The sequence below is a fragment of the Oryctolagus cuniculus genome, chromosome 2 (genome assembly GCF_051225735.1).
Source record: "Oryctolagus cuniculus isolate XC-2025 breed Fujian yellow rabbit chromosome 2, ASM5122573v1, whole genome shotgun sequence".
Lineage (NCBI taxonomy): Eukaryota > Metazoa > Chordata > Mammalia > Lagomorpha > Leporidae > Oryctolagus > Oryctolagus cuniculus.
The window spans coordinates 198,473,453-198,495,562 of NC_142868.1; the positions used below are offsets into that span (position 1 = coordinate 198,473,453).

General features: G+C 58.7%; 1 long non-coding RNA gene across 3 annotated transcripts; it reads left to right on the forward strand.

Annotated features, from left to right (window-relative positions):
* The first annotated feature begins 689 nt into the window (after positions 1-689).
* On the forward strand, positions 690-21,410 carry LOC149128212 (uncharacterized). Of its 3 annotated transcripts, XR_016230636.1 has the most exons (4): positions 690-6,153; positions 19,100-19,170; positions 19,399-19,473; positions 19,826-21,410. It is a non-coding gene; the product is annotated as an uncharacterized LOC149128212 (long non-coding RNA). The 3 variants fall into 3 exon arrangements; XR_016230634.1 differs by having other exon boundaries at positions 19,100-19,473; XR_016230635.1 differs by lacking the exon at positions 690-6,153 and adding an exon at positions 16,149-16,501 and having other exon boundaries at positions 19,100-19,473.
* Positions 21,411-22,110: the final 700 nt, after the last annotated feature.

Sequence of the window (22,110 nt, forward strand, 5' to 3'; positions counted from 1 at the left end):
AGTTGTGTGTACGTGTTTTGTGTGCATATGTATATATACATGTGTGCATGTGTGTGTATTGGTATGTGTGTGCATGAGTGTTTAAGTGTGCATGTGTGTGTATGAGTGTATGTCTATGTATGTGTTTCTGTAGTATGTCTATCTATGTATGCATGTTTGTCTATGTATGTGTGCATGTGTGTATTGTTTTTGTGTACATGTATATGTGTATGAGTGTATGTCCATGTAGGTGTATGCATGTGTGTATGTGTTTAGTTGTATGTATGTGTTTTGTTTGCATGTGTATACATGTACATATGTGCACACATGTGTGTGTTGGTATGTGTGTGCATGAGTGTTTAAATGCACATGCATCTAGGAGTGTATTTCTATGTATGTGTATGTGTGTGCATGTGTGTGGGGGGGTCAGCGTCCCGCAGGTGGAGTGAGAATCACAGAGGAACGTCTTCCCCATGTCGGGGAGCCCTCTCCCCACTCCCTTCCGCGTTCGCCCTCATTCTGCCCCACTTTCCTCCTGAAGTGTTAGTGGGGCGGGACTTCCCCCCGGGCAGCCTAAGTGGCAGAGAACCGCGTGAGCTGCCGCTCAGCCCAGCCGCACCAGGGCCTCGCCTGACTCCCAAGTGCCCTGTGTCTCCGTGTAAACCACTTATTCCAGGAGCTGGCCGCGGTCGTGACGAGCTGCAGGTTGGGAGTGGGGAACATTCACCGCGCAGGTCTCTGTGACGCCCCTCCTCCCGGGAGGCCCAGAGCCTCGTCCCCGTGTCCTGCTGTGCACATCGGTTTTGAAGCAGGCCGCCAAGCTCGCTTCTGACCGCAAGCGCCCCTGTCACCTGGGCGGGTCGCTAGCTGCACCCCTGCTCAGAGCGACTTCTGCGAGTTGCCCACCTTGCGGGCAATCCGCTCCGAGTGTTTCCTAAAATGCGACTCTCAGTTCACATTGATTGGGTGCAAAGAACTTAGGGGCCACGTGGGAGGTATGAGTTAGCATTTATATCATACTGATGGGGTGCTAATTACTCTCGCAGCCTTTCTAGGGCAAATTAATCTAGTCTTGTTTGCATTGAGTTTGCTCAGCTTAATACCGCCAGCCTCTCTCTCTCTCCTCGTCTGGGTAATGATCAGAACTTGTGCTAACAAAAGGCTTGTAGCACGGCTGCTGGCTACTACACACGGGTCTCCTGGGCCGGCAGGGTTGTGTCAGAATGACAGGGGACAACAGGAACGTGTGCAGAGGCTGCCCGGAGAGCCAATTGCATTGTACACTATTTGCCTTTATTGCTGAGTGTTTCACTCTGCCTTAAGTGGCAGCCCCTGCTTCACTCGAGTCCGGTCCCAGGCAGGTCCGTGGGTGGCTTTGCTGGATCCGAAGCAAGGACACTGACCCTGGGGAGGACAGCATGTCCAGAGGAGTCTGGGCTTCGGGGCGTTCCTGGACTTCCCTCCTTCCTTCGTGCGTGAGAAGAATCACAGCATCCTCTTGTCTTTGGAAGGGGCGGGCATTGGTCGCAGGCGGTGGCAGGGTTTTAGGAGGGCAGCTGTTTACCATCCTCGCAGACACAGAGGAGCCATCCCAAGTCGCAGAATCCGTTCTTCAGACAAAACGGGAATCACCTGAACACAGTGCTGAGGACTTGATGCTTGTGACACAGGGGCTGGGCGGGGGCCAACTCCGGGAGCTGGGAGCTGCACGCGTGTCGCTCCCCCTCTTCGTGGAGGAACGACACAGGACCCTGCGCTGTTCTTTTGTCTGCTCGGCCCTTCCCGGGTTGGCTGCCGTCCCTTCCACCTCTGTGGAAGGGCGGTTCCCCCTGCCACCTTCCCCACTTCCGCGGGGGAGCGGCACACCGCCGGTGGGCTCTCTTGGGGGCTGCACAGGTGTTCCTCTTAGATGTTCCTGGTGCATGTTGTCTCTCTCCTCCTTTATAGTCCTCTTCCACCAATCCCAACTCTGCTACCCACACGCCGAGTACGCTGCTCTCCTCCAATCAGGAGCAGGATCAGCTCCTGCAGCTTATTGGTTGAACTGGAGGCAGCTGTGTAGAAGCTGTTTCCTCCTCTCCCAGCGCCATATTGTGGGAGAGCAGATGCATAGAATAAGTCTTAATTCCAGTAACTTAGTCTAGTCCGAGTTGCTCCCAGTTGCTCCCCACAGATCCCCCTTTCTTTTTATTTTTGGCGTTGATACGCGCCTGTCTTCGGTGCCCCGCGGCACACACTCTGCTCTGCTTGCTGGAGTTGCCCACAGGTGCTTACAAGCCCTACCAATCAGGCAAACAGAATCCGGGTCCTCTCTTCGCCATGTTGTAAGGAGGTTTTTAGGCGCTGATGCGTGCCTGAGTTCGGTGCCCTGCAGCGCATGCTCTGCTCTGCTAAAACTGCCTGCAGGTGCTTACAAGCCCTACCAATCAGGCAAACCGAATCCAAGCCTTCTCATTGCCGTATTGTGGGGAGACTTATTGGTGTTGATAACGTGCCTGTCTTTGGTGACCTGCAGCCGCCCACAGGTGCTTATCGTCTTACTAATCAGGCAGACCGAATCCAAGCTCTCTCATTGCCGTGTTGTGGGGAGGCCTTATTTTTCCCTATTTCTCTACCTCCGGGCATTCCTATTTCTCCTATTTTACTTCTATCTGCCAGCATTCCTATTTCTCTCATTTTACTTCTAAACTTCCCGCGGCTTCCCGGCGCCCGCCCCGCGGCGGCTTCTTGGTGCCTCGCCCCGCCCCGCGGCGGCTTCTCGGCTCTGTGTGCTCCTCGGTCTCCGTGCCCTTTGCGCCCGCACCACGGCCTTCGCGCTAGCCCAGCGTTCCCTATCTACTTGCGCCCCGCACGCTCTCTCTGCGCGTGGTGGCTTCCACGAATCACACAGCCTAGCTCATGTTTCCGCCACCGGTATTCAGTCTAAGTTCCCCGGGCTAACCTGGCGAATTCAACCTAGCTCACGTCTGCGCCTTTCGGTTTGGCTTCCCGTCTTTTGCTCCTCTGGCTAATCTGACGGATTCCAACCTGGCGGCCCACGTCTCTGCCTCTGGTTCCAGATTTTTGCCTTTTGCTCCCCGGGCTGACTTGAAGAATTCCAAGCTAGCTTACGTCTCCGCCTCGGCCTGCCCCCGCGGCTTCATCCTCCCTAACATATTTTTCTCTACCCGGTATGTTTCCTAACTTTTCTTCCAACAATATTCCCCTCTCACTTCTCCTGGCTTCTCCCCACAGTCCGTATCCGAGTCTAAGTTTCTTCTAGGTTTCACTTTCACTTTCAACCTGCAGTCCGTATCTGAGTCTAAGTTTCTTCTTGCTTTCACTTTAAATCCTAACTTCTTTCCCACAGTCCGTATCCGAGTCTATGCCTAGGCTTTCAATAGCTTCTTCCGGCACCTTTTCCGTCCGGCTTTTCCCTAGGCTCTTTGCTAGTCTCTCTCTCCGGTATTTTCCACTTCTTCCCGTTTCCTCCCTCCTAGGTTTCCTATCCGAGTCACGGCACCATTATGTCGCTCCCCCTCTTCGTGGAGGAACGACACAGGACCCTGCGCTGTTCTTTCGTCTGCTCGGCCCTTCCCGGGTTTGCTGCTGGTTCTTCCCGGGTTGGCTACCGACCCTTCCACCTCCGTGGAAGGGCGGTTCCCCCTGCCACCTTCCCCACTTCCGCGGGGGAGCGGCACACCGCCGGTGGGCTCTCTTGGGGGCTGCACAGGTGTTCCTCTTAGATGTTCCTGGTGCATGTTGTCTCTCTCCTCCTTTATAGTCCTCTTCCACCAATCCCAACTCTGCTACCCACACGCCGAGTACGCTGCTCTCCTCCAATCAGGAGCAGGATCAGCTCCTGCAGCTTATTGGTTGAACTGGAGGCAGCTGTGTAGAAGCTGTTTCCTCCTCTCCCAGCGCCATATTGTGGGAGAGCAGATGCATAGAATAAGTCTTAATTCCAGTAACTTAGTCTAGTCCGAGTTGCTCCCAGTTGCTCCCCACACACGCGGTCTCCCTGGTGGGTGGCACAGGGCGGCTCCCCAGGGCCCTCAGCTCTGTCTTCCAGGTCTGCACTCCTGGGAGGCCGAAGTCAGGAGCCAGAGCTGTGGCTCCCGAACACTGCGCGAACCGCCCACCCCAGACGGCGCCAGCATTAATTTTGCCCTCCCACCTCTTAGCTGAGTGAGCTTAGATCCATCTGTGAAACGTCCCAGCCTGGGCGTTCCTACCAGTGAATGGAAACACTGCCTATTTGCAGGCTGCTTACAAGGATCCGAGAAAGCCACCTGTTCAACGCTACACACGTTCCCTTTCCCTCTTCACCTGGAAGAAACCTGGTTTGTTGCAGACGAAGTCTCAATGCAGTGCCCCAGCGAGTGGCCGCCTGGTCTCCTCTCTGGTCACTCAACGGGTCCTGAGGTCCCTGTGTGCCCCTGAGCTGTGGAGCCCGAAGCTGCTGGCCTAGTCTCTCGTGATGGTCAGACTAGGAGCCCAGGCCATGCCTCACGCAGGGGTTATTTTGGAAGAATCTGGAGATTCCTGTGAGGATGCACGGCGGTTCCTTCTCTTCTCTGATGCCCCTCCCACCACGTCCTCCACGCCTGCACCTGCTCCCGCTCTCTGGGGACCTGCGGGCACCGCGCAGCTTCTCCTGGGCCCTTACCAACGGCCTGCACCGCCGTCCCATGGCTCTGCCGCGGGGGCGTGGACACACCAGTGAAGCGGCCTCCTTGTGCCCACACCACGGTTTTTTCTTTGCGGGTGGAGGAAGCTGCTTCCTGGTTGGGAGCGTGGGTGTCGGTGCAGGGCTGCTGGCTCTAAGCCCTCATGCTTGGCCCCAGCCTCCTCCCCCAGGGCTGAGACTGCTGGCTACTGTGCCAACCCCACATCCGATCTCCCCCTCACCTTTGCTGCCTTCCGGGGCGGCATGGCCACGTGGGTGGAGGGCCTGCCAAAGGACAAAACAAAACAGTTTGCTCAAGTCCCCAACCTCCAGTGCTAGGGTCTCCTTCTTGCCAACTGGAGACCTCAGCACTGGGCCACTGAACCAGAAAAACAAGTTCTGGGTTAGTCTAAGCCAGTGTCACCTTCAGCGTGAAGCCCTGTTCTCTGAGCACCTGTTCCTGTCCCCAGTGCACCCTTGCATCTGCGAGGGGCAGACATGGGCCGAGGCTCCCGCGGTGCTTGGTGTCATGGAATTCAGTGCACCGTTCCCCGGTGAAGCTTCACCTAGGGTTAGTGTCCCCCCAGGAGGTGCTTTGGTTCCTGGAGCGCACGGTCCGGACCGTCTGCACCCCCACCTTCCATCAGCTGGGTCTGCCCTGACTTCTCGGTCACAGCTGCAGACTTCCTGGGCCCTGTCTTCCTGCTTCCACGCCTGCCCGGAGAGCCTTTGGTCAGGGAAGGAAGTGGTCTCCACACAGGCAATCCTCGGACAGCAAGGGGAGGTGGATGCCTTCGACAGATTCGTTAAGGTTCCCGAAGCATGGGCAGTGCTCTGTGATCCCAGCCCATTTGCAGTGTCGAAGAATGACTTGAAGACGTGCAATGCCTGGTGAGACGGAAGGGAAGCAACACGGTGGGGACAGACAAGCAGGTGCCTCCCGGATGTTATGTCAGAGGGGGCGTCATCCTTTGCCTACTTCCCCGGCTGGAGATAGGCGGTCTGTGAAGGTGTGGCAGTCATTTGGTACCATCCCTCTGGCCATGCACTGCCTGGCCCCGGGGTCGCTCTGGCCTCCCCTCCCAGCAGTGTCCCCCCCATCACGAGCTGTTGACCCCTGAGCTGATTGCTACAGTCTACAGCAGGTGGAAACAGAGCTGGCGTCTGACTGACTTCCCGAAGAGCAGACAAGTGTTAGCTCAAAGGAGGAACGGAACTGCAGGTTGGAATGGACTTGGCGAGGTTTGGGGCCATGAGCTGTGCTGATGGGCAGAAGAAAAACGACTTTGATGGGAAGGTGGGGGCCTTCTTCCACGCTCTCGGCTGTGTGCAAAAGCCAGAGATAGATTGGCAGGAGGAAAAACAACGGCGGCATAAAAGACAGTCGGACCCCAGAGAAGTGCCTGGCTTGGCCCGGGGGGCTGAGGGCGCCTGATGTGTGGGGAGGAGTTCCAACCAGGCTCTGGAGAGGGCTGGCAAGGCGCGCGGCAGGGCGGAAGGCTCTGGAAGTTGATCTGCCTTCTTGGGTGAGTCTTGTTCAAGGGCTGGCTGCCGTGGGCCCCTCGGGGTAGAGGCGGCAGCTCCTGTGGCCCCAGCAGCAGGAGCCACGAGGCCCTGATCCTCCGGGAGTGCAGAGGGAGGTGGAGGAGGAGAGTCCGATCACGTTCATCCGGGTGCCTGCCGCCTGCCCACCTGGCAGTCACGTGGTTTCCAGCTCTACGCCAGGTCCTGGGCGCGCGTCCTCTGGAACTCGGTTGCTCGCTGCACTTTGATATTTGTTGGTGAAGCTTTGCCCTGGAGGCTCCGAGGAGTGTTTGTTGGTTCCCTGGGGGACGTGGTGGTGCTGGGGGCCCAGCTTCAGGCTTGGAAAGCTCCTTGGTGAAGGAGTCTTCGTGCCCGCAGGTGGATTCCGCCCTGTGATGCCTGCGGGTGCAGGACAGGCCCTGGGCTGGGAGCTGGCCTCCGGCCCGTTGTCGCTGGCTGACAGTCACTCGGGAGGACGGGGTGACTGGGAAGGTGTCTCTTAGGTTGGTCGTGCTGGGGACACGCGCCCCACAGCAATGTGGTTTTGAGGAAACCTGGGCTTTTACCTGATCTACTTCCAAGTGAAGCCGGTTGCTCACCTAAGAGATCATTTCCTCCTTGCGACTCCTACGCACCCAGCTCTGCGGTGGCTCTGGGAGGCGGGGCTTCCTGTGACGTCCTCGCTTCATTGCCGCCTCCGCTCTGGATGGGACATCCTCCGGCCACGCCTGGGCGCTGCCTCTCACACTCAGGCCCCCGTGGAGGCTCCTTCCCCAAGCCGTGGGACAGGGCCATGAGAATCAATCCCCATGCGTTTCAAACCAGGGCATTTGCCTTGACTTCAGCCGTCTGTGCACTTCAGGGCAAGCCCTGGCACGTGGAGGTCGCCGCCATTATTCCCAATCAACAGGGCCTCGTTCACCCCAGGTGTGGGTGTCTGCGGGGAGGGGCGGGCGGGGTCTCCCAGACGTGAGGGGGGGATTGGCTTCCACCGCCACCGTTCAGACGCTGCTCCTGCTCCGCCCTTCCCTCTCCCCCTCCTTCTGCCTCCGCCTCTGTCTCTCTCTCTGACTGTGCCTCTCTCTCTTCGTCTCTTCCTCCCTCTCTCTCTGTCTCTGCCTTTGTCATTCTCTCTCTCCCTCTTCCTCTCCCTGTCCCAGTATCTGTCTGTTGTTCCTCCCTCCCTCCCTCTCTCTCTCTGGGTCTCTCTCTATTGCTGTCCCTGTCTCTCCTTCCCTCTCCCAGTGTCTCTGCCTGGGTGCGTCTCTCTCCCTGCCCTGCCCTCTGCCACGGTGCCTGTGCCTCCCTTTATCTCCGTCCCTCTGGACCGACAGCTCCCACGCGTGTGATGCCTCTCTGCAGAGCAGGTGCCCATGCCTCTCGCTGCTCCGGGTTGCACCTGTTCTCAGGAGCGGGACGATGTGCAGGGGTTTAACAAGGATCCCAGGAGGCCGAGCCTGGAGGGAGAAGAGGGAAGCCCGCGTTTTTGTGCAGTGGTGTCTTGTAGTGATTAAATACCCGACAAAGGACATTGAGTTGCAGTGCGAGATTAAGGACTTTCGATCAGTGAAAAGGCAGGGAAAAGGTGAGGGAGGAACGATTCCTTGCCCAGGAATGTGGGCAGGGATTAAAGGAGGGAGATACGGACGGATACAGGAGACGATAGGTGGATAGACACAGACAGAGATGACAGACAGAGATGGATCGTAGAGATGGGTGATAGATAGATGATGGTATAGATAATACATAGATAGTAGACGTAGGTGATGGACAGAGGCGGGTCATAGCGACATATCATAGACAGGTGATCCATAGATGGTAGGTGATAGATGACGGGTGATAGACAGATAGATGATGGGTGGACGATGCATAGCTGATGGATAGACTGATGATGGAGTGTTCGTTCAGGCACTGACGGAAGGTTTGCCATGTGCCCGGGCTGGGTGCCTCGCTCCACTGTCTCCATGCGACCACCCCCCAAGGGAGGGGCTGCCGTCCTTGACATTGTGCGCCTGAGCAACTGAGGCGTGGGAGGGGGACCTGCCTGACGGAAGCTTCAGGGCCAGAAAGAGAGGCCAGAGTTCAGAGCCAGGTGAGCCGAACAGCGGCTCTTCCCGGCGCCACGTTGGTCCTCGGTTCAGTGTGCCTGCCCCTGGGGTGAGTCCAGGGAGGTGTCCGGGAGGCAGTGGCCTCTTCGCCTGGAGAGCAAGATGCTGGGACAGTGCACAGGGCTGCCTCGCGCTGGTGGCAGCAGCCCCCGGCTCTGAACGCAGTGTTCAACCTGGTCCCAGGTTGGCAAGAGCGGGGCGCTTAGAGGACACGGTGTGGGGAGTGCTGCGCTGGTTATGCTCCAGTTAAACCAGAATTGAAAGTTCAAACGAGGGCAAGGTGATAGAACAGCGCAAACCTTGGAAACACCACGGCTGGGCCATGTGCACTTCCAGGTAGGCTCGGATGTGGGGGAGGAGTCCAGGTGTCCGGGGAGGCTGAGGAAGCAGTATTGGGAGTCAGAGAGGGATCAAGTTCCGCTGGCCGCTGGGGTCTGGCACACGAAGGCAGTGCAACAGACGTGCAAGAAGGGGTGAGGAAGCCTTGCCTCTCTGCCCGCCATCGTGTGCGTCTACAGGCTACGCAGCAAGGGTGCGCTCGGGGGTCTGGGCGGAGGCCCCCTGGAGAACACAGCCCTTCACCCTGCTGCTGGGTCCTGGGTGAGGCTGCGTGTTCTGTTTCTGGAAGTTGAGCTTGGAAGTTGAGCGTCAGAAACGCTGTCGCCCTGGAGAGGACGATGGGAGACGGAGGACGGGGTGGCAGGTGGAACAGGGAGTGAGCGCAGGCCTGGTGCCGGGGAGGTCAGGGAGGCTGAGAAAGTGCAGACGGGGCTGCCAGGCACTGCAGGCTTTTGTGTTCCCCGTGGGGGCGCTGTGCATTCTGGGAGATGGGCGAGCCTCTGCACGTGCATGGTGAAACCCCCCTTTCGGAATTATGCCCACACTCTGGGACTGGCGCTGTTTTTGTAGTGGGTTAAGCCACCATCTGCAATGCCAGCATCCCATACGGGCGCTGGTTTGAGTCCCGGCTGTTGTACTTTTCATCCAGCTCCCTGCTGGTGGCCTGGGAAAAGCAGCAGAGGATGGCCCGAGTATTTGGGGCCCCGGCTCCCATGTGGGAGACCCAGATGAGGCTCCTGACTTCAGCCTGGCTCAGCTCTGGCCATTGCAGGCACCTGGGGAGTGAACCAGCAGATACAAAATCTCTCTCTCTCTCTGTCTCTTTCCTGCCCCCCCCCACTCCGTACTCTTTCAAATAAGTAAATGAATCTTTAAGAAGAATTATGTCCACATTCAGTAGGACTGCAAAAGCCCCGATGCAGGTTGTCCTGAGCAAAAATGTCATAGTCTGATTTCCTACTTAGTTTCTGAAAGCCTGGAAGTTTCCACAGAGAGGAAGCACACAGGAGTACGTTCACGCGTTCATTCTTTCACTCATTCATGGAACAAGGCTCTCCTGGGAGCTGCAGGTGTGCCTGGATCCTGGCGAGGTGCTGGGGACTCCCAGAGGCATAGGTTTGGCATGGGTGCCCAGGCAGTGCCCGGACCACCTGTGCAGAGAGAGGGGCTGCACGGGATGATGGGAATGGGAGCCTCATGGCAGAGGTGAGCAGTGTGCGGGCGAATGGCAGCCGTGAGGGTGCTGCAGCCGAAGACAGGGGCCCGAGCCCCAGAGGAGGCCCCTGGGAGGCTGTTGAGCCGGGTTTTGCAGACGGCGCAGGAGGTGCAGAGGGCGAGGCACTCCTGGAGAGTTGTAAACTCCCAGAGGTGGCTAACAGCCTTCCGAGCCCTGGTGTACTCAGGTCAACCTCTGGCCGGCTGAGATCGTCTGTTTGGCTTGGACTCAGTGCCGTGACCTTGGGCTCCTGAGTGCCAGCCTCCATTCCCCAGCTGGGTTCACACCTGTAGGGAGCAGAGCGTTGGCGTGGGGCACAGAGTAAGTGCTTGATGGGCAACTGCCCACGTTTGGGGTCTTCACTTCCAAGAAGAGCAGCACATGGCCGCCGCCTTCTCGCTGGGCACGCATAGCCAGCGCTGCAAGGTTCGGCTGCGGATGCCGGTCAGGCACAGGCTCCCTTCTGTTTCAAATCTAGCTGCACCAAGATGACATTCGTTAGGGACAGCTGAGACCCACCAGGGCAGTGTCAGGCTGCCTGAGAGAGTGACCCACCAAAACTCAGATTCCGATGTCGCCTTCGCGGGCCCTGAGGGAGCCCAGTTACCGAATGCTTAGCAGGGACTTATTTCCGGTAATGATTCTTTGCGAGCGAGTGGTTTAGGTGTGTTGAAGCAAGGTGCTCTCTCATGCATCTTGACACTTACTCCCGAACACTGTTTATGAAATTCAATTGCTGCAGGATAGATGAAAAGGGGTTGACGGATGAAGCTGACTTTCAGCCCAGCACGAATAATTTCAGATCAGCCAGTTCCAAGTTCTTGAAATTTTTTGTTTAGATCTGAGCTTGGCTTTGTTAAAACGCGAGATGTGCTTGGGGAAGGCGTGTGGCGAGGGAGTATTTTGGGGGTTAGAAGACTTTGGGAGGACAGTCCCTGGAGGGGACTCCAGCCCCGGAGAGCACGCCTTAAACCTGGGCCCCTGTGGGTGGCCCCGGGCACTCTGCTCCCTGCACCTTCACCGGGCGATCGGCTGAGCCCAAAGCCTCGTCCCAGGAACTGAGGGCTGGCTCAAGGTGTGGGCAGGCTGCTTTGTGGCCAGGCAGAGCTGAGGCTCATTGCACACAGCTGGGCTGGGTCCCCTCCCATCCCATGGGCATCCTGACAACGTCACCTACGACACGTTGTGGCAGCGGGGGCAGGGGGCATCACGGCCGGTGCAGGGCTGGGTGCGGGGAGCCCTGCTTCCTCCTCTGGGTTGCGTTTTAGGATGGGCCGAGAGGACTCGGAAGCATTGATCTATTTTTCTGATGGAAGAGTCAGAAGTGAACATCTGGCTACCAAACAGAGGACCCTCCTGGCAGGCCGCTCCTCCATGTGTCTGTTTGCTTGACTGGTTTGCTGTGTTTGTTTTTGTGTTGTTTGCTGGTTTTACATCACGGTCCCTGGCTTTGGGTGCTGGGTCTGCTTCTTCCGATCCGACTTCCTGCGAATGCACACTCCGGGCGGCAGCACAATGAAGGCGCCAGTGCCTGGGGCCCTTCCATCCACGTGGGAAACCCCAGCTGGGTCTGGGCTCCTCCCGGACTGCTGCTCCCAGGGTGCTCCTAGCAGGACTCAGGGCTGAGACGGGAACCCAGGCACCAGACGCGGGAGTCTGTGCGCTCAGCCTCTTAGCCGCCAGGCCCCCTGCCTGCCCCTGGCTGCAGGTTTCTGTTCCGAAGGGCGCGGGATTGAAGAAAGCGCGTCTGAGATCACTCTGCTGGAAGTCAGACTCTCAGCTGTGAAGTTTCCAGTGGGCGGCGTCTGCCTGGGCTTCTCCCCTGTGTCGCTGTCACCTGACCCGCGGACGAGCCATTTTCTTAGTGCCCAAGCCTGGCTTCACTTTCCTGGGCTTATTCCTGGAGGGAGGGGAAGAAGGCTGGGCATGGCCCGCGCTGGCCGCTCTGGGCCCTGGCGGCTTCTGCAGCTCGCTCCTTGCTCTCTCCAGCTCAGCTCACGGCTCCTTGCTCAGGGCCTTCCTGTTTGCAGGCCCTCGCTCAGAGGTTCACAAGGGCTCTGGCCACTCTGGTCCTGGTGCTTCCCGTGTCTTCTGCCTGCTGTGCTGATAAGAGATGCCTGAGTGGCTCGGGTAGAAACTGCATCAGGGGCCGGCGCCGCGGCTCACTAGGCTAATCCTCCACCTAGCGGCGCCGGCACACCGGGTTCTAGTCCCGGTCGGGGCGCCGGATTCTGTCCCGGTTGCTCCTCTTCCAGGCCAGCTCTCTGCTGTGGCCCGGGAGTGCAGTGGAGGATGGCCCAGGTGCTTGGGCCCTGCACCCCATGGGAGACCAGGAAAAGCACCTGGCTCCTGCCTTCGGATCAGCGCGGTGCGCCGGCCGCAAAACACCATTGGAGGGTCAACCAACGGCAGAAGGAAGACCTTTCTCTCTGTCTCTCTCTCTCACTGTCCACTCTGCCTGTCAAAACAAAACAAAACAAAACAAACAAAAAAAACAACCAAAAAACTGCATCGGGAAGACATGAGGGCACTAAACCCAGAGAGACCAGACCCAGAGCTTTCGCAGTGTCTGTCCTGGGCTTTCTCCAGGGGGAGGTGCAGGTTCACGTCCAGTGCTCCGGGTGTAACTGAATAGCTTTCCCTCGTGTTATCAAATATGTCCTGGTCTGGATAAAGTCCAAGGGGCTTCACAGAAGCTCACGGCATAGGTGCTACGAAAAATTCATGTGCGGAGTTGAATGTGTTTTGGCCAGAGTACCCTTATGTTTAGATTCCACTTTTCCAGGATTGTTTTTTATTTATTTATTATTTTTTTTTGACAGGCAGAGTGGACAGTGAGAGAGACAGAGAGAAAGGTCTTCCTTTTTTGCGTTGGTTCACCCTCCAATGGCCGCCGCAGCCAGCGCACTGCGGCCGGCGCACTGTGCTGATCCAAAGGCAGGAGCCAGGTGCTTCTCCTGGTCTCCCATGCAGGTGCAGGGCCCAAGGACCTGGGCCATCCTCCACTGCACTCCCTGGCCATAGCAGAGAGCTGGCCTGGAAGAGGGGCAACCGGGACAGAATCCGGTGCCCCGACTGGGACTAGAACCCGGTGTGCCGGCGCTGTAAGTCGGAGGATTAGCCTAGTGAGCCGCGGCGCCGGCCCCAGGATTGGTTTTTGAAGCCTCCTCGTACAGTGGTCGCCTCCTGAGAGCCCACCCAGAGCCCTGCAGCTCACCGATGTTCCCGGGGCTCCAGGTTTCTGCCCAGGCATCGGCCGCGTGGGGACGCTTGTGTGGGAAGGCAGTGGCTGTGTTTCAGAGTCGCCCATGAAACAGGGACGGAAGTTTTGTCTCTGGAGCCTCTGGAACGCACCAGGCTGCTCTGGGTCAGTTTTCAGCTGCAGCCCCGCGCCGGGGGGACACACTTATCCACTTCTCACCCTCGGCAAGTGGGGCGAACTGGCCTGGACCTGGGGGCGTGACCGCCGCTCCCCCAGCCTTGCTGGAGCCTGGGGTGTGCTCCAGGAGAATCCTCTGTGCGTCTGAGTGTCCGTCCGAGCTTCCCCTCTCTCCCACCAGCGTGGCTGCTTCGAGCTGCCTTTCCCGGGACTCCTGCTCTGGCCCGGGGAAAGTAGCGCTTCCCAAAGCCGCTCTGCAGCAGGGAGTGAGGCTGGCAGAAAACAGAGGGGCTGGGCACTCAGGCCCCTCTGGTCAGCTGAGACGGAACGTGGCATGTTCTGGAAAGTTCCATGGAAATAAAGCCAAGAGGGAAAACGGCACGTTGGCTCCTCCCCGTGCTGGTACCTCGTCTGCGGCACGGCCGGCGCTGGGCCCGCTCGGTGGCAGGGTCGGAAGTGGTTAAAGGACTCCAGGCAAGGACAGCAGTGGGAAGAGCAGCCTTCAAGGGAAGGGAAAGGTGCGGGAGAGAGGCCTGGCGGGCACTTGTCTCAGCAGGGGCGGGGCCGCGCCGGAGCAGCTAGAGCCGGCTGTGAGGACGGACACTGGCCTGTCTTCCGGGGCGTCATGACCGGGGAATGAGAAACCGTTCAGAGCGGCCCCAGCAAAGGCCCTTCCTGTGGAAGCCTTGCCCAGTCATCATGAATGGCAAAGCTAGGTACTGAGAGCCTGCTCTTGGCCGAGAGTGAAGCTGGCGTCTGTGGGGACGGAGCCAGCCAGGCAGGGCCCGGAGAGCAGTGAACACCCAGGACTGCACTGTGGCGGTGGCTGCTGTGTGGGACGCACGATGGGGAGACGGGGGCTGGCGGGTGACAGAGGAGAAGCAGATGGGAGTGGGGCTCGGAGCCCAGAGGAATAAAGGAATGATCAGACATGAGCAAGACGGGGGGCACTGGCTCGGGGCCCTGCACCGCCTGGAGCCCCAGCCCGGCCCGCAGAGCGGGAGTTTGGGGCAGAGGGCAGCAGAGCAGCGTGGCCCAGGCGGCAGAGCGCGTTAAGAAGAGTGATGAGCTGTGCGGAGTGTGGGAGGGGAGGGTGTCCCCAGGAGAGGAGCCTCGGGCACTTGTGCAGGTGGCCTGTTGCATCCTGAAGCCCCGCCCCGCCCTGCCCCCCACCAGGAGGGCACAGGCTGCTGCCCATGGGACGGACGCCGCAGGTCCTGGAAAAAGAAGGAAGCTCCGACCTGGTTGTCTCTGTTTCCGGCTTCTGCGTCTGTCCTGGCAAGCCAGGCTCCAGCTCCCACGCGGCTCTGCCCCACAAGCTTTTCTGGGGTCGTCTATTTCTGTCTTGACGTCCTGGATGGAGGGCGAGAGCTGGACCTCATCTCCGTGTCTACCCTGCATGCAGTGGGTGCTTCATAAATGCTGGCACGAGTAGGTGCTTCATAGTGGATTTGACTGAAAGGAGAAAAGGTCCTGAAAGCTTTTTTCCTCTCTGCATTTTCCCGGTTTTTTGCAGCCAAAGCGTCCTCGTGCCAGTCCCGCTGCTGCTGTTTCTTCTCTGTGTCCCGTGGCTCTCGCGTCTCCCCCGTGGGCGACACCCGCCAGCGTGGACGCTCCCTGTGTGCTGGGCCCCCTGCACCCACGTCCTCGAGGGCTGCATTCTCATTCTCTCCAGATGCCAGTGCGAGCCCGCTGCTCAGGTTATTAAGTGGCAGTGGCCCCGGAGCACCTCTCTAGCCCTCCCCGCCCGTCCCCGCCCGTCCCCGCCACACAGCCCTCTCCCAGGCCCATCAGCGGCACCGTTAGCCCTGCTTTCTGGCCCCTGTGCGCCGCCTCTTGGTCTGCACAGCCTCCGTGGGTCCAGACCCTGGCACACATGTGCTCTGACCTCGCTCTGGGCTTTGGCACTGACTGAGTGGAGCTGGAAACTACAGCTGAGCCCTGAGCTGGCTGGTGACTTAGCAGCAGGGACTCCCAGCCGCCAGCTGGGCCCACATCCTCGCGTCCTCGGCTGGTCTGTGGCCGGCGCCTCTGAGTCAGAATCCTGTAAGCATCGCGCACCACGAGGGAGAGAGCCGGGCGGGGGCAGGGGGCGTCACTGGAGGTCTCACTGTGGATACCCCACCGTGGACTTGCACTCCGATCAAGAGGGACAGAGCAGGCGACGCTTCTGCTGCTTATGTCCAACGTAAACATCACCCGCGAGCTCGTGGGGAGATGTTTTCCACGGAAAGACCTGTCACTGCTGGACACAACGCAAGAATTTTAGGCTCATGGAATTTTTGCTTAACAATAGGAAAAAAAAAAAGATGTGTTTTCGCACAGGCTGTTTTGGCTCCAAATACGGATTTGACGAGTGCTCCCCCCAAAGCCACCGGAGCTGGAGCAGGCAGTGGCTCTGGAGATTCCAGAACTCGCAGAAGAACCCCAGATGCCTTTAAAAAAAACCCCTAATTCGCATATTCAGCGTGTGCCTGGTGTTGGGGACGCCAGGCAGGGTGCAGCCCTCGGGGCGCCGTGTGAGAGCTGGGGACCCTGGCTCGGCGGGCGGCGGAGTTTCTGGACTTTCGTTTCGGGTCAGGGTGAAGCACGCACAGCCTGCAGGGCTGGTTTCACATCCTATTCGGTGCAAGTTTTACTTTCTGGCCCCGAGTTGTTCTGTTTGGGTTTTCAGAACTGAAAGAGAAGACTGAATACGAAAGTCCCGTCTCTGTATTGTTTCTGTCCTGCTCTGGCCACCTGGCTCCTGGGGCTCCCGCCAGGGGGGCCGCACGCTGCGGCAGCTCCTGGATCTGGTCCCTGCGGGATGGTGCCCTGGGCTGGGCCCAGAGGAGGCCTCGCCGACCTGCAGGGGACTTCCTCCAGCCCGGACTTTCAAAAATGACTCAGCTCTCTCGTGGCTTTGTGCCTGAAGTTTTTTTCTTTTTCTTTTTTTTTTTTATGCCCAGGCTCAATACTATTTCTCTCAGTTCCTTCTGGCTAATCTTACTGCCTTCAATAGGTGCAGCCACCTGCTCAGTTTGAAGTTGATTTTCATAGGCCCAGGAGTTTTTTCAGGCCACTTTCTCCTCCCCTTTTCTTGTGGGGACGCACAGCGAGCAAAGGTCATGGCCATCGGGGGTGCGTTCTGGGAGCAGGTGGCAACTCGGGTATGGGCACTCCAGACCGGCACGGAAACTCCCCCAAAACCCTTGTGAGCTGACTGGCAGGGTATCCTGGAGATCGCCTGGGCACCCCTGCAGGGAGAGAGACGGGGTGCAGCGCCTTGTAGCCTGTGTGTGTGCCTGGTGCTGCGAGGTGTACAGCAGGTGGGTATATAGCAGCCAGGTATACAGCAGTCAGGTATACAGCAGGTGGGTGTATAGCAACAGCTGTACAGTAGGTAGGTATATAGCAGCAGGTATACAGCAGATGGGTGTACAGCAGCAGGTAGGTATACAGCAGGTAGGTATACAGCAGCAGGTATACAGCAGGTAGATGTATAGCAGCCAGGTGTGTAGCAGTCAGGTGTACAGCAGGTGGGTATACAGCAGCAGGTGTACAACAGGTAGATATACAGCAGCAGGTGTACAGCAGGTGGATGTATAGCAGGTGGGTGTATAACAGTTGGGCATACAGCAGCCAGGTTTATAGTAACCAGGAGTACAACAGGTAGATATACAGCAGCCAGGTATATAGCAGCCAGGTGTACAGCAGGTGGGTGTACAGCAGGTGGGTGTATAGCAGGTGGGTGTATAGCAGGTGGGTGTATAGCAGGTGGGTGTACAGCAGGTGGGTGTACAGCAGGTAGATATACAGCAGCAGGTGTACAGCAGCAGGTGTACAGCAGGTGGGTGTATAGCAGGTGGGTGTACAGCAGCAGGTGTACAGCAGGTGGGTGTACAGCAGGTAGATATACAGCAGCAGGTGTACAGCAGGTGGGTGTACAGCAGGTGGGTGTATAGCAGGTAGATATACAGCAGCAGGTGTACAGCAGGACTGAAAAGCCGCGTGAGAGGAGGTGAAGCACTCATTGTCTGTATTTGGCATTATACTTGTAGAACTCAAGGTTTACTCTACCTTTTTCCTGTCACCTGAACTGGCATCATTACTGGAATCATTATCTAACAGAACTGAAAATCAGACTTGACCTTCTTTTGATATTAGATTGGGGGTTTGGAGGTACAAGGTGTTAGGGTTTAATAGAGAAACAGAACCTACAGGTGTTGCATATTATAATATGTATTATATACACATATATGAAGAGATTCATGCTTACGTATTTGACAGGAGAGAGAGAGGGAAAACAAGTGAATGCCCACCTGCTAGTTCACTCCCTGGATGCCCACACCCCTGCAGTGATGGGGGCCAAAGCCAGAGCCAGGAACTCAGTCAAGTCTCCTCTTGGGGCACAGACCCAAGCACTTGAGCCATCCCCACTGTCTCCCAGGGTCCACATTAGCGGGCAGCTGGAGTCGGGTGCCCAACCAGGCACCAGACTCAGGTGCGGAGTGTGGGATGCCAGCATCGTCACTGAAGTCTTAACCACTGGGCCAAACGTCCACCCCCAGGGAGAGATTTGTTGCAGAAAGTGCTTGGGGTAGGGGGCATGGTCTACCATGAGCAAGCTGGAGAACCCTGAGAGCTGGTGGTCTGGGGACGGCACAGTCTGCAGGGCCCACGGCAGGGTGCGGGTGGCAGGAGGAGGTGGGTGTCCCAGCTCCAACAGAGATGCTAAACTCATGCTTCCTCCACCACCTGCTGCTCCTCTCATGCCCTTGACAGATTGGGCAGTGTGCACCCCAGGGTGGGGTGGAGCCTCAGTCCCCCACCTGCTGACTCAGATGTTGACCTTCCTCCCCCGGACACCAGGGACAGGGTCCCACCAGGCCCCTGGGCATCCCCTGGCTTGGTCACGGTGACACACGAAGTCAACCACTCATGACTCTGGTTAAGTTGGGAGGTGACAAAGGCCTGAAGCTCCCCGGAAAGTTTCCATCTTGAGGCCCGGGACGTTCTCTCAGCGGCTGCCTGGTTGCAGGGACCATCGGAGGAGAGTGATGGGTTTGCGCTGGCTGTGTCTGCCGGGGAACAGGGCCTCCTCCACGCCCTTCTCTGAGACACTGCAGCAGAGACTGGGGAGTTGCTCTGCTGGTGGCCTTGTCCGGTAGTCCCCTAGGAAGAGTGGACATCCTCAAGGACGGGGAGAGCTGGCTTGGCCCTCGAGTGGTCACTGCAGTGCTGTTCTGTCCCCTGGGGAGCCGCTGGGGAGTGCACAGGGACTGTGACCTCGCCACGGCCCTGGGGAGCTGCAGCCCGGAGCTGGGACCCAGTGTGCGTTATGAATCTGTTATCAATTAGACGCCTTTTAAACCGATTTTTGTTTGCAGAAGAATTAAGTACACTGAATTTTTCAATTAATTATTGCATGACAGCATGGCAGATAGTGGGAATGACAACATTTTAATTGGAATTTTTTAAAGAATAATTTTCCAAGGGCTGGCGCTGTGGCATAGTGGGTAAAGATGCCACGTGCGGTGTTGGCATCCCATATGGGGGCTGGTTCATATCCTCCCAGCTGCTCCACTTCTGATCCAGCTCTCTGCTGTGGCTGGAAAAGCAGTGGAAGATGGCCCAAGTCCTTGGGCCCCTGCACCCACTTGGGAGACCCAGAAGAAGTTCCCGGCTCCTGGCCTCAGATCAGCCCAGCTCTGGCGGTTGCGGCCATTTGGGGAGTGAACCAGCGGATGGAAGACCTCTCTCTCTGCCTCTCCTCTCTGTGTATAACTCTTTCAAATAAATAAATATTTAAAAAAAGAATAATTTTTCAACAAAGTACTGTCTATGTTGGAGCAAGAATGCCTAAATCCAAAGTTTTATCTTCGATAAAGCAGTCCTCTCTCTCTCTCTCTCTCTCTCTCTCATAGACCCTAAGTGAGTGTGCCGGCCTCAGCTGGGAGGAATGCGTGCTATTCGCTCCGTTCGTCCATTCCGCAAAGTACGCCTATCACAAGACGTCATACACGATTGTCTCTTGTCGGATAAAAAACTGGACCCCAAGTCTTCACCTGGGCGAGTCTGCTGATGGAATGCAGATGAGACGGGCTCTGGGGAGGCAGTCCCAGGCCTCAGCCGCGGGATGCGGGAGAAGTGCCTGCGCTCACCGCGGTGGGGCTCCCCAGCGTCTAACAATGCAACTTACACTCCGCTCATCTCCTACCTTCAGCAAAGGGGCGCCAAGCCTTCTGAGTTACCGCCCGGCAGCCTTGGCGGAGTTACCCGGTGGACTTTGCATTTTAAGGTACAAATCATTGTATAGTTCCCTCAGTCTCTACCTCTCCTCCTCTGAGCGCCTCTGGAGACAGGCGCCCACCTCCAGGACGCCCAGGGTTACCAGATGTGACCAGAGCCCACGGCTCCTGTGAGGCTCTGGGCTCTGCAGTGAGCGCGGGTGTCGACTAAGGAGGTGCAGCCGGGGCAGAGCCTGGGCTTGGAGCCGGCCTTTCCCGCTGCCTGACTCGGTCACAGAGGCGTGCCGGGCCAGCTGGGCCTCCGGGGAGCACGCAATGAGAACACACAGCGCCTGCGGTCTCTGGCCGCGTGCTATGCTCGCCGTCTATAATATGACCGAGAGCAACTGTTACCCACTGTAGGTGCGGTGGACTGTAAGGACAGCGTACCAGCTGGGGTGCCTGCTTCCGACCGGACAGTGGTGGGAGCCCTTTCTGAACTGCTACGGAGCTTCCAGGAGGAGCTTGCGGATGACCTCCACGGTTAGCATGGCATGAATCCCTGGTGCCGGTGGGAGGGTCAGCAGAGGGCTGTGGGGGCCCAGACAGACCTGGGCTCTCTTCTAGGTGCACACGTTCCGTGGCCGTGCCTGTGGTCAGATCGCCTTCCCTCACGCTCCCTTTCTGCCTCCGTGTGGTGGAAACACAGCACCCAGCTCGCAGAGTGGTTGGGAGCTTTAGAAGTGAGACACACGTGGCTTAGGGCCTGGCCTGGCCCGGCACCTACCAGGGGGCACCAAGGTGCTGTCAGAGCTGTGCTTGGTGGCTTTGCATCTCTGTTCCCCAGGGCACCCGTGGACACCTGGTGCCTCTCCCACCTCTGCCCAGTTCGGCGCCCCGCAGTGGGCCAGTGCTGCAGAGGCCCAGAGACGTCAGACCATGTCTGCCCCTGGTGAGCGCCCTCTCGGGGCCCTGGCTTCTCCGGGCCGCCGTGGGGGCCAGCGGGATCCAGAGGTGAGAAGGGGGCTGTTTGGAGGGCAGGCCTGGCAAACCAGGTCCTCAAAATGTGCCTCTGGACTCTGGCTAGGGCTCGTGTGTCTGCAGTTGACACCCCGGCTCCCAAACGGCTGCCCTCACAGCCCCTCTCTTCCTTGGGGTTCTCCATCCTTCCTGAGAAGTGACAGTGGGACACCTGCCTCCCCCAGGGCTCCATGGGGTCCTGCCTCCCACTGCTCAGCCCTAACCCCCACCTTCCCCTGCCACTGCTGGGGAAGCCCAACCACCATTGCTCAGGTTTCCAAGATGGAAGCCGGGTCCCTCTATGCCCCGTGCCCTGCACCGCAGCTGGGTTGCTCGTCCGACACCCGCTGGGTTCATTACAAGCTCCCCTCTGCCAGGCTGAGGAGCACTGGAGAGCAGGGATCCATCTCCCTGGTCTCCCTGGTCTCCCTGGTCCCCCTGGACCCCCAGCGCCCAGTGCAGATTCCGCTCAGCACCTGCTCGGAGAACAGAGGAATGAGCCGAGCCCAAGGACGAGTGCCCAGGGCGGCCGGGTGGCTGGTGCTTGTTGGTTTTATCTCTTTCCACAGCGACTTTGATGTGACCTCTGGGTGACCTTCACGAATGCTGTAGAGTCGATAAGAGAAACAAACACGCGTGGCATTGGGCGTAAAGGAGAAACAAGGGTAAATGTGACCGCAAGGAGGTTAAACTCTTCCCGCGTTGGACCCAAGTGTGTCTGGGCTTCGCGCGGCCAGGGCTGGTGATGCAGTTTTTCCAGAAGAGAGGAGAAAGCCTTCTCACTGCAGCAGAGGTGTCTCAGGCACAAGGGACCTGGACTGACGATAAACCAGGCTGGGACGGAACGAGCGGCCTTCATGGCAAGTCCACGGGCGGGGTGGGGATGCAGTGGGGAGGGCCCTGGTGCGCTAGGGGAAAACAGGTGCCAGCAGCGTGACAGACAGCACTGGCAGCTACTCACAGATCCCACCACGGGCAGCTTAGGTAAACCAGGGGGAGGCTGGGCATTCTTACCCAGGGGAGGGAAGGGGCTGGGGGGCTGGGTGGGTCCCCAGGGGAGGGAAGGGGCTGGGGGGCTGGGTGGGTCCCCAGGGGAGGGAAGGGACTGAGGGGCTGGGCGGGTCCCCAGGGGAGGGAAGGGGCTGGGGGATCTGGGCGGATCTCCAGGAGGGGGAAGGGGCTGAGGGGCTGGGCGGGTCCCCAGGGGAGGGAAGGGGCTGGGGGGGGCTGGGCTGATCTCCAGGAGGGGGAAGGGGCTGAGGGGCTGGGCGGGTCCCCAGGGGAGGGAAGGGGCTGGGGGACTGGGTGGGTCCCCAGGAGGGGGAAGGGGCTGGGGGGCTGGGCAGGTCTCCAGGAGGGGGAAGGGGCTGGGGGGGGCTGGGAGGATCTCCAGGAGGGGGAAGGGGCTGGGGGGCTGGGTGGGTCTCCAGGAGGGGGAAGGGGCTGGGGGGGCTGGGCGGGTCCCCAGGGGAGGGAAGGGGCTGGGGGGGGCTGGGTGGACCTCCAGGAGGGGGAAGGGGCTGGGAGGCTGGGCGGATCCCCAGGAAAGGGACTGGGGGGGGCTGGGTGGATCCCTAGGAAAGGGGCTGGGGGTGCTGGGCGGATCCCCAGGGCTCCATCCACCCCACGTCCCAGCCACCTGCCACGACTGTTGCGGCTGTATAGCGCTGGCCTTCTTGCGACCCCCT